The 13,916-nt window shown below is 37.2% G+C and overlaps 1 protein-coding gene across 2 annotated transcripts in view; it reads left to right on the top strand.

The window, feature by feature from the left end:
- The window catches only part of LOC128874440 (uncharacterized), a 346,195-nt gene that overhangs the window by 182,316 nt on the left and 149,963 nt on the right, over nucleotides 1–13,916 (top strand). Inside the window, exon 6 of one of the 2 annotated variants that reach the window (XM_054119241.1) lies at nucleotides 9,029–9,092. The exons of the other annotated variant lie outside the window; for it this stretch is intronic. The gene's annotated coding sequence lies outside the window, so the exon portion shown is untranslated. The remainder of the gene's footprint in view (nucleotides 1–9,028; nucleotides 9,093–13,916) is intronic. 2 annotated transcript variants of the gene reach the window in all.

Raw genomic sequence — 13,916 nt, 5'->3', positions numbered from 1 at the left:
GCATTTGTTAAGCGGTACAGTGACAAGGGATTTTGATAAATTTTGAGATTAACCAATTTAGAGGAAAAATCGTTCTGGTTGAATTGGAAGATTGGATGCTTCGTACAATAGGCTTGTAAGCTTAAAGAAGATATAGATAATGTATTATTTTTATAAATGTGACGTTTCATTGCTTTCATTGGAAGAAGTTTGTTTTGCCACTATAGTTTGAAATTTCAAAAATGATCGAAAGCAACGAAGCACATTTAGTCGCCCTGAAAAGCTTTTACATTTACCTTAAAAGTATTTGATAAAAATGAAAGTGGTGTGTAAAAACTATTTTCATTCAATTAAAAATTATAATTTGATTCATAAAATTAACATCTATGTATTATATTATATATTTTTGAGGTATGGTAAAATATTGCAAATAATAGAAAAACAATAACTATATCAAAAGTAAGTAATGCCATTTTGATTGAATTTCTATTTGCAATGAAGAAAGTGTACGAACTGAACTACTCACCTCACATAAACAATAAAATGAAGTATATTCGTGCAAAAGTCGCATTGCAAATTTCTAGCAAACAGATTCGACCGGAGATTATTATTTTACCCTCCGCACTCAGACCGATAAATATGTATGGAGTATTAGTCTCGCAATTTCGAGGATGGAGTGGAATTCCACTTTATCAACGATATAATTCAAGTATTTGCCTCAGTGTCGAGACAGAAAAGGGATGAAAGGAATAGATCGTAGCGTGATGACGAAGATATTGAGTTAACGCCGTGGTAAAACCACCCTGATGCACCAATCCTTCGTCGAAAGAGGGGTGGAAAAGGAAGGAAGGCCCGTTGTCGGAAAGGAAGGAAGGAAAGGGGATGAAAGGTAGAGCAATGCGATATTAATTACATTTAAGCTCGTCTGTGAGGTTATGGTTCATTCAAAATTTCCTCCCCTATTTACATATTTCTTTATTCGGGGCTAAAACGGTCTTTTGAGGCGCTTTAAATGGAGCCTCGAAGATAATTCACCGTTTTTCGTGCGTGCGAAGCGTGCCCTTTGTAAAGTGTTACCGAAAAGCTTAATGGCACACGTCGCGTCGAGTTGCTTCGTTTACTTTGTTACTTGTAACTTTACATTTAACTGAATTAACTTCAAACCGATCAGAGGATACTCTTTCGTGTAATTGAAGTTTGGAACCTTACTTCGAGGAAGTTAAATTGATATTCGCGTTGATTTGAAAGTACGTCGTTGCGTTCCAACTTTCGAGTTGAAGATTCTTTTTGTAATCCCTTGTGAAATGCATCTTCCGCGCGAAATTAATTTATATTTAATAACTTCGATATACTTGGCTGTACATCGCAAAAGTATCTATGGTATTGAACAATTTGCTGTAGTGTATTAAAGGGAACTTGTAGATGGAATTATTTTTCTCCCTTTAATCGAAAATGATAAATGATTGTAGTATTTTGGACATTTGTGTTTTTTTTTTATTTAGCTGTATATAAAACAATGTATTGCGCAGATGAGAGTAAATTACTTCAGCAATATCAATAGTTCATAATGATTAAAACATCTAAATTATTTGATAGTCCATCCAATTGTTAAATATATTGTAACGTTTTCGACTTAAATGTTTCAGATTTTTAAATTAATTATGAGACGTATTTTTCTAAAAATTATATCACATAGACGTAAAATATGGAAACGAAAGGAAACTTAATTTGAGAAAATATTTTTAATTAAAATTGTATAACTTTGAAGAAAAATGCTTTTGAAATTTGCATTATGTACAACAATTATTATTCAAAATGAAAATATTTAAAGTTATGCAATTCATGATTTTTTATTTTATTATACTGTGTAGTGCAACAAAACAAACTGAATAGAAACACGTGATCAAACAGGAGTAATAATAAGACAGAGAATCGTTCATTCGCAATAATTTCTTCGTTCAATCCGTAACAGATTTAAAGTTTTACGCGAAATTAGGAGTTCTGGAATTAAAGTATTCTTCTCCAAGTTGAAATTTATTCATCATCGGACTGGTACGGAATTTACTTTCCACGGTTGTTCCTTTATCGCTACTTTCACCCGCCTCGTTATTATCGCTTAAAACCATATTCTATCCCGCCCTCTCCCATTCCTGCGAAATCTGAATCTGAATTTAGTCAGATAACGGAAATGTTAGCGATTCCTTTACGATCCGACGTGATTGCGATTTCCGTCGCTATCGAACCCCTTCTCATACCTTTTCCTGTCCCTTCTGGACGTCAACTTCCACCCTTCTTTCTTTTATTGTCCCTTTCTCATTTAATGTCGTGTGCAACGTGAAATTTTTCGATTAAAGAATGTCTTTTGTTATTGGGATTTCTTCGACGCTAATTACACAGTTGATTCTTTTAATTAAGCACTTGTTCTGTACTTTTTGACAAGTGTTACATTTGATTACATGTAAAGGATATTGTTACCCATTGAGAACATTTCTGAAATTTTTGGTCCATTAATGTTTAATGTGTAAGCCCTCAAGTACTAAAGTTTCTAAGGTAAAACGTCGATATAATGAAGATGCACCGTAACAAAATAGGATACAATTGGCGAAACACAAAATATGTAAAACACTGGTTGCATCATGGTCAACGAGCGAGATTCAGTAACAGTTGTTATACGTCCTACATAATTGAGAACTAGTTCGACACGGACCAGTTGCATGCTAGACGTAGACAAATTGATTTGCTATATACCATTTGCTTGTCGGATTTGTCTGATAGATAAAAATAATGGAAAAATATATTGAATGTAATTTTATAAATAGATCAAACAAAAAGACATTTGGCCAGCAAAGTATTTACATCATGTAAATACCTTCCGAAACTTTGACATTAAATATCTTATAAATTATTAACTGAGAGCACCCGAAGCTGTACGTCATCATTTTCAGCATTTGAAACTCTACCACAGGGCAGAAGCTTATTTAAATATTAGCTGACCCATCGGGGAACTCGTGTTCATAATTAATGCTTCAAACTTGAAGGGTAGGTTTCAAACGGTACTTGAGAACAACTTGTGGTAGAGTAAATATTGGAAATTATTCGAAATACCTTTCAATACTTCTGATTTGGTGTTATTCTACCTGGCAGTTCTTATTAACCGACTTCGAAAAGGAGTAGGTTACTCAATTCGATATGTATATTTTTTATGCTTCAATTTATCTCGCTTATTTCCAAGGCACTTGTAATAAATTAGTGCCATACATTACATTTTCTTTTGGTTGGTTTGTGAACGAATAACTAACTGCAATTGTCAAGTAAGCAATTTTTTAATAATGTTTTGATAATGTGTTGATTGTGATGATTGTGGTAATTATGATAATTGTAATAATTATAATGGTTGTGATAATGAGGCAATTGCGATGGTTTTTAATGCTGATTGTGATACGTGTGACAGTTGTCATAAATGTAATAACAGCAACGTTTCAGACAGTTCTAATAATTGTGATAATTGTATATGTAACCATTCATAAAGTGTTCACAATGAAATCAACGAATTTACACTATGATTCCATAATTTCAATTCCAAATCGAATTTCCATTCAACCACGAATAAAGTGTTCTTCATCCTCTATTCATTACTCGAAATATTTATCCAAAGAAGAATATGATCAACTCCGATAGTGAGTCGATCGAATCGAAATTAGCTAATGGATCCATTCTCGCATCGCGAGTCGTAGACCTCGATCGTCGACAAATAATAAAAGAACAGCTCTCGTTTCTGTTTTCGAATGTGGTATTTCGATTCTCTTCTCTGAAGAGGGTTTCATTCCCGGTACCTGGGGGAAAGATTACAGCCCGCGGTTTTCTGGATGGTGCGTTCAACCCCCTCCCCCCTCTTCCCCCTCCTCGCAACAATGTTACACTATTCACGTCGAAATCCGTTCTTCTCAATCCCCGACAAGATCCTTTTTCCGTGTGGCAACCTTCTCGCCAGAAGGTGTTCAATTATAGAGGGCTGAAATATCATTCGCGCGTGTATTATTCACGCTGACGACGACGCATTACGCGGGGGACAAGGGGATGACGGATCCGTGTATTATGCATTTTGCAGCAGCGAAAATCGGGATCCTTCTTCAGCTGTCTAATTTTGTCAGGGCGTCCGCAATCAGTGACCAAGCTCCGTCATTCCTGTAATCTAGTTACAGTAAATTTATTTATCCGCACTTTATGGAACAGAATTAGTCGCAGGCTCAGATATACACTGCGGAGCATAGCTATAGCACTACCAATACTACTACCTACTATCAGAATTACTCTGTTATCCGTCACTGCTTTGTCCCCTAATCTATTCGGTTAAACAAGCTTTCACTGTGTCGGATCGACGAATCGAGGATTCGAACGTGTCGCGCGTGGATCGTTCGCGATCTACTTCGCAGGGCGACGTGATTGCGATCATCCACCTTTTTGCCGCTCCAGCGGGCGAGCTACTTGGGAATCCCCGGGAGTACTTTTAATAATTCAGTCGAACCCGGCGGAGACACGTCGGGACGCTGCGTTGCTTTGGAAAAAATTAAACCTTCAGCGTACAGCGCGCGAACGGAATACGAACGACCGTAAAACAGGCCACCTGGTAATTGTTCCGTGGATAAGTAACGGCGAATTGAAAGTCGCGCTGTCGATTGAAAGTTCTTACTTCCGCGGGGGAGTGGGTTGGTGATCGATACGCCACGGAGTCGTCGGGATCTTCGTTGAATTTCAGTCGTTCTTAAAATCGACAGCGGGCGACGGAATATCAATTAGATTAGGGATCTTCAACGGTGGCCATATGGCTCCCTGGTTGGTCATACAGTATTTCTTCAGAGCCGTGGAAGATATAAAACAAATGGAGAGCCGTTACTTCTAAGAAGACAGTGAACAATATTATTGGAATATTATGGTATTTCTGCGTGTAAATGTGTCGTATTTGTCACCTTTCACGTTGACCGCCATATATGAGTGACAGAATTTTTCACTAAGAATTTTGAAAAAATGTTTAGAAACAGAATTGACCAGGGAAATAATTTATTACAGACTGTATAATTGCATATCTCCAAGGTGAGAGTAATTAAACAAAGAAAAAAATAACTTAGTATGAGCAATAGAACAGGAAAATCTAATCACTGAACGTAAATTTTCAATAATATTTTATTGCTCTTATTATCACAGAAATATTCCTTTCTTACTATTCTTTGTTCAAATGTAAAAGAGAGAGAGTCACAAACACTTTATTATGAATGTATAAATATTCATTTAACCTAAATTTAATAATATTCGAAATATTCAGTTGCTGATGTACATACTGATCCACTTTGTACCATTTTTATTCAAATTCAGTTCGGTGTTTCGATGGTAAACAAACACTAGATAGTGTTTTAACGCAGCTTTAGCGAGCGAATACACAACAACCTCACTTATTGCACGAGAGCTGCCACTTTGCAAGTGGAGGGGTTGGTCACTTAGCAACGTGTCAAATTGAAGAGGGAAGTAACTAGTGGTAGTGACCATAAGTGATGGAGGTATGCGATATATGCGAGGCTCTTTATTGGATTGGTTATCTTGATTATTACGAGGACTTCGATCATTCCAGCAATATTGAACTCTATTTACTAGTAATATTCGAATTTCTACTGCACTGTGAAAACCAATTGGAATAAGTGTACTTTAATACCACTGCTATCCAAATGTACATCCTTTCAAAAATTTGAGAATAAACCAACAACAAGTATTACTATATTACTTTTTCTATACATTCATGTTATGCAGCTGATATTTCCAGAGTATTGAATAGTTTATTAAAAATTTCCAGGTCAGTTAGATATGTATGTGTACCGTTAATTATTTTTGTCAATATAGTTCAGTAGTACGCTAATTCAGAAAATTTCATCGACGGGAAGCGAAAAAGTTTTTTAATTTAAAGTTGTTTCGAACGTTTTCTAACAGGGAACTTTAAAAGGCAAAGTTACGAAGATGCGTTTTGAAATAATTAATGGTTAACATTTTGTACACTTTCGCGTACTACTTATACCTACATAACAGTAATGTTTTCGTGTATGTACGTATTATTGGGAAATCGAATTACATATATCGTAATCAAACGTTCTTTAGGATTTGTAGGAGGTTTGGCTTTATGGGTTCCTCCCAATTTTTGAGATGAAGAATCTATTTGCACATTATCAACGACGGTTACTTTAGAAGAAACAAAATTTTAAATTCCACTAGGATTTCGGAACTCTTGAATGTTTTCCTTTATAGAAATTAAGCTATGACTAATGTGTCTACAACTAGCGTTTGATTAATATACTTATCCAATTAATGGACAAAATAATTTAACTATTGACGTCATGATCGATGAAGATTCGCCGTTCTTGTTTCATCTGATTTTAATAGCTCATAATAAAGAACACCTTTCGTGTCTCGTTAGTGCAACTATTTTTGTTCAGGTATTAGGCTTTGCAAGTAATGTTGTCGGTTGGCCAGGGCCCATGCGTGTTTTGCGTTTAGGAGTATAATAAATCATGTCGGCCTGTCTAGTCGTTGTCTACTCGTCAAAGATAGGCACGCATCCAAGCGTACATCTGTCTTCTTTGAGAATTTCCCCTATTTTAATTTTTGTGTTAAGATTGTCACTAAGAATTCATGCATAATTAATCGACTAGCGTTGATGACCAGATACAGACCACTATTGTAGAAACCAGATACAATACCAGATACAGAATTAAAAATATTCTGTTGGATGAACCTTATGGTTTACTAATCGAAGTTGTCAGTTGACTGTATTTTTGTGACTTGTAGAAAAGAGTTTTCTGTTTTTATACAGTTCGTGATTTTACTTCGAATTGAATTATGTCCCTATCTGTTGTGTTATGAGAGATTTGTGGACCCGCTATTTACTAATCAAGAAGTAATTTTTAAATATTTTTCAAATATTGTATAATATCTTGTTCGTACTATATAAAAGTAATTTGACGTAGTTGTAGTCTCGACAAGTTATTCCAGCCCCTTTCAGACTGTTGGTACATGTAATAGCAAATTACCATAGATTTGTTCAAACTGAAAAATGTAATAACATATGCATACATATTTGTCACTTGACATTTAGTTTGTATTCATACACCATCGTTTAGTCAAATAACACATGGTCCCTTCAAGCTTACAAAAATGTGTGCAAAGTTCACTTAAAAGTCTTAGAATTATAACGGCTACAACCGTAGCAAATAATTTTACGTAATTAAACAATTTCCATGAAAATATTGTACGTTACACTCGTGTCCAGTGACAAAAATTTAAATCGATAAAAATTTTGATCCAAACCTCCGGGGTGTCTAAGTATAAGTCAACTGAGAACTTGAAAGTCCATTTCAACTTGTAATGAGATTCTGCTGTCTGACTCCATGGACTTTCGAATTTTCTGAACGAACCTGTACCACGTCCGCCACGAGAAAAAGTTTGAACTCGATCGAGAATTTTTCGTCCATCGAATCCGTGTCCGCGGCTACGAAGACTGTTGCGAATTCCTTTTCACGTTTAGTCGTTAATTTCTACGGAATTGCTCAAATTTTTTTCGGAAGAACAGCTTTCGTCTCTCACTCCAACGGAATCATAATTAATCTTTCGTTTCAAGAGGGAACTGCTGGAACTTCACCAATTAACTCTCACTATTCGCCGGTGTTAACGCGTAATATCCTTCTTGCCATGCAATTCACAGCGACACGAAGTAATTTTATTGGTTTACAACGCGTTTTATGCCCAACCAGTTATGCACAATGCTATGCAGACAGCGTCGAGCTTTTTAACTATAGAAAGATTGAGCCACGTTGAGATCTAAACTGTGGTTTCTCCAGCGTATCTACTTTATTCATAATTACATTTGAAGAACGGCCTCAGTCCTCTATAATTTAACGAGACTCACATTTGCGAACACATTTGAGAACAGATTGTCATAATAGAACATTAATTTATATTTTCGTAATTTATCATCTTATTTCATGTACTCTCGTTCCATTTCCGTTGTAACTGTGTATGTACTTTGTTTTTCTTTCATATCATGTTGATATGAACTAGATTTGAATATACTTTTTTACACATCCAACCTTAAAGACGCAATTGTACTTACATTTATTTTTAATATAAAGTCCTAATTAATTTATATTCGCTATATATTTTTAACGAACGAGCCCCACATATGCTCAATAATGTTTTACTTGAACCTTCGACATCCTTCGCTTGTTTCCAGTTTTTTTTTTTCGGGTGGCCATCATTCTAACGGAAAAGAAATTCTAATGTCACCACGATTTATCGCCGATTCGTTGCGAGTAGATGAAGAAGTTTTATTGCGATCACGTCAGCTCGTAAAACGATAGATTGGCATTGCGCGGCTAATCCGCTAATTCCAAAGATTTGCTCACGGCGATGGCTCGTGAATTTCAAGATATCGAGCCACCCTTTCTGCATGAATTAAATTCAGGAATCACTGTCCATTTTTTTTTACGGCATTAACGTGTCGAGAAGACTCGAGAGCTCGAACGACCCAGTTCTGGGCTTAAGACGATTAATTTTTTGTCGGGTGGGAACCACATTTTGCGTATGTTATTATACGAATATAAACGGGATTTCGATCATTTTCATTGCCTGAGAAATGAGATAGCATTCCGAACTTGAATATTTTCATTTACTTTGCGTCCATTTGGAGTTAAATTATTTAAATCCCATTTTTATTCAATCTTTCGCAGCTCAAATTATTTAGTATGGATGAGAGAGAAAACGTAGATGCCTTTGTCTGCATCCTATGATATCCAGTTTTTATTTATTTTGTAAGGTCTGAGTTCATTTTATAACGAAGCTAAGTAGTATTAAATTAGAGGAAAATTTTTTATGAAATTCTTTATTCAGAGTTCTACGTAAATACGTTAATAGTAAAAAGTGTCTGTTATTATAAACTGGAAGGGCGGAGAAAATCATGTAATGGTTCTATACAAAATTTGGACTAACTCGACTGTTTTTTTTTCTGTTTCAGGTAAGTCATACAAACCTAACATAGACGAATCTACGGCTAATTACCGAAGACATTCAAATTACAGGTATTTATTACAGTTATCACGAGATACTCATGAAATATTGAACTCTTCCGCCTTAAACAAATCGCCCTGAATACTAATATAGATGACCAATAGTGTGATTAATCAGCCTGTATAATCTAAAAATATGACTTTCGTCATCCTGTAAGACTACATTTATTTAACAAAATCCACGATAAAAAGAATTGCTTGTTATTCTAATCGAATCCCGTCGCGAGAAAATTGCTAACTGCCACGAGAATATAAGAATAGGGTACAGCATGCAGCGGTTCTGATCCGAGATAGTGAAAAACAGATTAAAGTCTACTCACACGTTCGCTTTCAGAAAGTTTCCAGTGGAGGAGCGACAAGCTCGTTCGAAAAGTGAGAAAACTTTTTGACACCGCCGCTGACAGCGTTTCTTCATAAGGTTTCTTAATTTGAACCATAAAGTTTACGAGGCTCTGACGCGCCGCGAGCTCAGAGCTAGGAAATTGAACGTTGCATCGGATGCAATTAACCCGCCGCGGTTACGAATAACCACCGTTTTCAGGAGCGGAATTGCATCCTAAGGTTACACCGTCGAAAGTTCTAACCGAAGTTCCAGCCAATTTCAAGGTTGTTCCAGGAAAATCGGATTTATTACTGGTTAAAGTTTGGCCATTTCTGACGCGTTTAAAATCGATAACAAAATGCATTTCTCCGGGAGTTTCTTTTAATTGATAACGTATATTGCAATTTTAGTAACATTTGTTATGTTCAGTATGCACGATTCAAGGAACACCTGGACTGAAATTAATTTAATACTTGGTTATGAGGAAATATAGAACGATATAACAACGTTTAGTTCTACGCATCGGGAATATTACTAATTTAACGTGATTATAGTTACAGGTATAGAGAAATGAATTCATGATTCTTTTTTGGGATACTAAACAATGGAATAAGATTAATAAAACAATTTCGTGAATCATTAGGAGGCTTAAGCAATTTATTATATAATATTTTACATTGGAGTCTTTGAGGTATCTTCAGTATTGTCTGTACTCAGTATTCTTCAATGTTATAATTCTAATTAATTTGATGTCAGATTTGCATAACAGCACTTTAGTTTCTACTTTTATAATAGCATTTTTTTTATTAAATTTTAGGAGCAGTTCGCACGTATAAATAAACACGAAACAGTACTCACAATTTCTCAGCAACGATTATCAAAGATCGTGTCGATAGTTGTAATATGTACTTTAATTAATTCATACCCAGAATTGCGTGAATGCTCTCGAGTAACCCTTAACAAAATTACCTCCTCTTCGTCGGAGTTCATCCAGGGTTACATAGAGGAGCCCGAAGACCCTTCGACATTCTCCACCTGTGAATAACTTGAAGGACGGCTCGACCGTACTCTCTCCTACCCTTTTCGTTGGCTCCCATTCGCGAATATCCGCACTCGCGTTTTCCTTGCCGCAGTTCACTTCCACTGTAAACACTTGCTCAATTTTCGCGTTCGCCGTTGCTTCAGACTCGACTGGTTCACCTAGGAAGTGGTCCACGGAATTGTTTACACTGCACTTACGGAAGAATTTACGCCGACGCCTCTCGTCGCGACGCGAAACACGCATCCACGTGATTCTAACCCCCACGGTATATGCATACTTCGTAATCGCATTTGATGTTCTTTGATGCGTGTATTAATAGTCCTCCCAATTTTACCCGCATACACTTTTCTGCAGGAAAATGGAATTTTGTAAACTCCTTACTCCTTGGTCTAGTACCGGCCACGGCTCCTTGGTGTTGTCCCTGCTAATATAAATCTAAATCTAAAGATCTTTTTACAAGTTCGCAGCCATTACCTCGTTATTACTTACGACGAAGCATCGTTCGACAAGCTTTCGTCGCGAATAATACCGATTACCAGATCTCACCACGTGGAGGTTGCTGCGACTGGAGACCCGGAGATAGAAGGAATCAAACTTCCTTCGATTTCCCTCTACATAGAGTATACATAAGTAGATGCATACTCTACATAGAGTCAACGAACTTAATACTAAGTACGAAACCGTGAAAATCAAAGAAAACAAAGTTCCTTTAATTTCCAAAGTGTAAGTCTGACTCTGTCAAATAATTATTTGAACTAAATGGAAGGTAAATGGAAATCGCGACACGACGCGACCACGTAACTGGACTTACAGAGTCAGTCCCGTTTCCCCTGGTGGGCCTGATTCGAGAGAAAGACGATCAACGTCTCCGCCAGTACTCTACTCCCTGCATACCTGCTGCCGAGGGCCCAGATCCGACCTTACAGTGTACGACGTAGGTAGCACCGCGTCGGGTTGCCCTGCCCTGGCGACACCAGGTATGTCTGACGGTCGTAGAGTCCCGAAACGGAGTTCTACTCTCTGCACAACGTCAGGAGTCCAGGACACGACTTGCATCCGTCTGACGGCTCTTTTGAGCTGCGCTGCGTCGGGAGCCTGGACTTCGCCTGACGCGTACAGAGAGTAGAAGATTCCTCGGAGGCGTCGATTGACCCTCTCTCAAATCAGACCCACTAGAGGACGGCAACCGACTTCGGCCAGTCACATAGTTGACCACTACACTTATCACATCAAGTAATAGTGACCGAAATGGAGAACGGAGTTGCGAGTCCAATATGGACCTACGAACAAACAAAAGAATTGAACAAATGTTTAATAATTATTTCACAGAGGCAAACACTCGTACATCCATGCCTTAAAACTAACTTAGATACATGCCTTAAAACTAACTAAACTAAACTAAGGTACCCACAACCAATAGTACGGACGCGAGACGCGGACGCGCGATCGCAAGATCCGTATCGACCGAAGGATCGTCGAAGAATGAGACCGCGGCCCTCGTATACCTGTGTCGAGGGTCGCGGCTCGCTCGTGCCTGTCGAAGTAGAGAAGGGGAAGGGCGAACAACAACCACGTAACGGTCGATTGGACGACACGTTGGATCCATCGATAAAATAATTCGTGAAACAGTAATATCACAGCAAAATCATACTCCCCATCATTGTTTAAATAATAAGTATTGTTAATAATTAATTTAACTATTGTCAGAAATGGATATTTAGTTGGTGCATTCAATAGATATTAAAATATTGACTTTCTCACGATTAATGTCTCGAATGCATACTTATTTTGAACCGTAATTGTTATTAATGTTTAATCGAACACTGAATGATACTGTATGTATCACAAATGTTTAATTATGTCGGAGATATTAAGCTTTAATTGTTCCAGTCAATAGATATTAAAACATAGAAAAATTTCTTACGATTACTTTTTCTCAAAACAGTGGTGTAATAATCTGAAACTTTAAAATCCATTAAATATGTACATTTCCAAATGAATGAAATATTTACAATGCATACTGTAACATTCAGTCTTCGATTAACTATTAATATCCATCATTGTTCAGAATAAGTATTCATCGAGCACTGTTATTGTGAGAAATTTTTCTATACCGTTATATCTGTTAGCTGGAATAACTAAAAATTAATTTCTGACAATAGTTACATTAATTATGAACAATACTTATTATTAAACAATGATCGAGAATATAATTTTGCAGTAATACTAATATGTCACGTAGGCAGCTTTCTCGATGGATCAATTGAAGAAAGGTCGAAAATACTGCTTGCAAAAATTGAAATCCATTTGAAATCCATTTTAAGGTCATAGCATCTTCTTTCTTCCTAATTCATTCTTCTTCTTCTTCTTTTTTAGACACACCCTGTATAAACAGTATTTCGAGCTTCCGTAACGAAATACCGACCACGATAATAATTCCCTTCTGTAATTCCCAGGTAAGCTAAATTAGAAGGATTCATGTGTAAATCCGCGTGACGTTCATTTGGTTAGGCAAAATGTCAGGATTTACCGATAATCATTCCACTTGTTCGTGTTTGTGGATTGTTTGATCACCACTATGACATACAATGCTGTTTTCTAAACGTTCATCTCAAGTAAAAAAATACACACGTAAAGAGTTATCCATGCATGATGATTGCGAGATCTGTTACGCATTCTCAGTTACTCCTGAATAAAAATATACAAGAAAAATTAACTCAAAGCAAAGGCTTCCATAATATCCTCGTGAATTTCTGTCTATTCTAACCGAAATGCAAGGCCTCGGATCGGCGCGTGGTTTCATGTCGCGGAACAAAACCAATTTGCGTCGATACCGATCGAATAATCGATACCAATCGTCGAGCACCCGAGAGCAATGACTCAATTTTGAGAACAACTGATTGATGAAGTAATCACACTTCTCGTGCAGGCGATTCAGTTTCCCCAAGAACAATAGGAAACATTGGACCGTTGTACGCGCACACACGATACACTCGCACCAGACAAAAACACACGAAACTGTCGTCTACTGTCTGCCACAATGTATATGGTAATCCATTTATTGTCTCGCCGAGTGAGACGCTAATGAATTATACAAGTATAATTCAACTGATCCAATTCTGGTGAGTCGCTGCGATTCACGCTACGGGTTTCTCCCGTTCTTCTCGTCCTCTGTTTTCATCTGTGTTTCACCTCTGCGTTTCTCTTCAACATTGCCGCCCTTAGCGTGAATTTCGTCGCAACCTCTGCGCTCGTAACACGCGATGTATATTTTTCATGGTATCCTGCGCTCACCCCGGGGCCAGACATTATTGCCCGAGAAATTAATTTTCAGGCGGAACGTCTACGGAAACACGGAGAACGTCGTCGAATGCCCTATCGTCTACGCATGGATTCCGGGGACATGGTTTAATAATAGGGTATTTGGCGGCAGGGTTTGCTGGGCTTGATAAAAATTGAATAAATAACATAA

This window comes from Hylaeus volcanicus, chromosome 3, assembly GCF_026283585.1.
Source record: "Hylaeus volcanicus isolate JK05 chromosome 3, UHH_iyHylVolc1.0_haploid, whole genome shotgun sequence".
Taxonomy (NCBI): Eukaryota; Metazoa; Arthropoda; class Insecta; order Hymenoptera; family Colletidae; genus Hylaeus; species Hylaeus volcanicus.
Note: the sequence above shows the minus strand (reverse complement) of the source record. Positions and strands in the feature narration are given on the sequence as shown.